The 2,344-nt window shown below is 43.0% G+C and overlaps 1 pseudogene; it reads left to right on the top strand.

The window, feature by feature from the left end:
• The first annotated feature begins 240 nt into the window (after positions 1-240).
• On the top strand, positions 241-1,290 carry LOC102436524 (annotated as a pseudogene).
• The last annotated feature ends 1,054 nt before the right edge of the window (positions 1,291-2,344 follow it).

Here is a 2,344-nt window from a genome sequence, read left to right as displayed (position 1 = left end):
TATTTGTGATTTAATTAAACCACAAAGTAGGGGCTTGACGCCCACGCCGCTGAAAGGGGCGCAAGGAGGAACCTCTGAGGTGCATATTAGGGAAAGATCTGCTTCTCCTCAAGGCCTTGAAATCCCAGATCCCGACTGGTCGGGGCGCCTCTGGAAGTCGCCGCGCTTTGCTTTGCATAACAATACACAGCTTTGCATAACCAACGCCGACTGGCATTTAAAGGTGTCGCCGTGGGCCCCAGACCTTGTAGTTACCTTCGCGCAAGCCCACCTTTTGCAATGATGTCCCTGATTCGGGCTCCGCTCCTGATCTCCCTGGGCTTGCTTCTCGCTGGCCATGAGGCCCTTGCAAAGGCTCCAATGAAACAGGCATTCCTGATCAGCAGCTTTTCCTGGGAGAACTGTGACGATGGGAAGGAACCTGTGCTGATCAAAAGCCTGAATGTGGAACCTAGCCCCATTGTAGAGCCTGGGAATGTGACTGTGAGTGCTGAGACCCAGACAAGTGTCCCGCTCAATTCTCCTCTGAAGGTGGACTAAACTGTGCAGAAGGAAATGGCTGGCTTCTGGGTCAAAGTCCCATGTGTAGAACAAATAAGTAGCTGTACCTATGAAGACATCTGTAACGTATTTGACATTTTCCTTCCCCCTGGAGAGCCCTGTCCAGAGCCCCTGCACACCTATGGGCTTCCCTGCCACTGTCCCTTCAAAGAAGGCAAATACTCACTGCCCAAGAGTGTTATCACCATACCCCACCTGGACCTGCCCAGCTGGCTCAGTACCGGAAACTACCGCATCCAGAATATCCTAAGCAGCGGCAAGAAACATCTGGGCTGCTTCAAGATCGATGTCTCTCTAGAGGCCATTAATGTGGCACCAGCTGCAGCAGAATGAAGGCCTGTGAGGAAGGTGTCCCTCCTCCTCTGTCTTGCATTTGTCAAAGCCAAATTCTGATTTTCTGTCCCCCTTCAAGCCCCTTTCCCCAGTGATGCTACTACCCTCGCTGAAAGTCATTTTGTGCCACTTACATTTTAGGTGTGGGCAAGCAGCCCTAACCTAAGGTGGGGTGATCCTGGCAGTTCTTGATGGCTCAGGACATCTACTGGGCTGGCCACTTCATTCTCCTCTTCACCCCTATGGCTTTCTCTTTAAGAGCTTAACTTATTTTCCAAATAGTCAAGGAAGAGAATGAACATGTTTTGTTACCCCAAGTTCAGACTAGCCCAGTCTTGCTCTCCTGAAGTACCTTGAATGATTTTTCTCATTAAAATTTTTTTATCACTAACTTAAAAAAAACACACAAAAAAACAAACCACAAAGCTGCTGTGTTCCATTCAAAATAAATTCTTAAATTTACTTTAAGAAAAAGATTATTGCAGAACATAAACATTGTTTCTAAATCCTGTAAGGGCAGAGAGTTTGTCTTCTACTGTGTTATCGTCTACACACCCCGTGGCATACAGCAGACATTTAATAAATGTTTCTTGAAAAAATTAAAACAAAAACCATAATAGCTTTTGATTCCATCGTACAAAAATCTAAGGAATTCCTATTTTAAAAAGAATAGCCGTGCCCTGGCTGGGTAGCTCAGTTGATTGGAGCATTGTCCTGCACACTAAAAGTTTGTGGGTTTGATTCCAGGTCAGGGCACATACCCAGATTGCAGGTTGCATCCCTAGAGGCAATCAACTGATGTTTCTCTCCCACACCAATGTTCCTCTCTCTCTTGAATCAATAAAAACATATACTTGGGTGAGGATAGATGAATACATAAATAAAGGAGTAGCGTTAAACTACCTGCTTATAACTTTCCATTCATCCGAAGAGGAAAAATGATACAACTTCCTTTTAAAATGCAGAGTTAGTGAATTGCCTTCTTCTGGTTAAATAGAATGATGCATCTAAATTTTGATACTCATTTTATCATGAGAATCATTTGCACTATTAAGACAGAAATGTTTGCCTAACACTTAGAGGTTATTATTTTTAAGTTAATAATGATAATTTTGAATTCCAATATCCTACTTTCAACTTATAAAATTCCTCTTCAAAGAGCAACTAGACATACAGCAAGTGGTACTAACTGGGATTATGGCAGATAAGAAATTAAAGAAAAAAGTAGACAAAGCACCCTATAAGAAAAAAAATGAGAGGTCTGGTTTTAATTTTTATTAGTTTATTTTTTTATGTCTGAACGGATTTCACGTTAGTCCCCCCCCCCCGCCCACACACACTCACCCCAAATCCATAGACTATGAGAGAGCAGTTGGTAGTTTAACAGGAATTACTACCCAGTTTAGTTTTTCTGTGATGCTAGTTGTACATATTGAGTTGAGTGATATAA

The sequence above is a fragment of the Myotis lucifugus genome, unplaced genomic scaffold, assembly GCF_000147115.1.
Source record: "Myotis lucifugus unplaced genomic scaffold, Myoluc2.0 scaffold_15, whole genome shotgun sequence".
Lineage (NCBI taxonomy): Eukaryota > Metazoa > Chordata > Mammalia > Chiroptera > Vespertilionidae > Myotis > Myotis lucifugus.
This window is presented reverse-complemented; position numbering and strand designations above follow the sequence as displayed.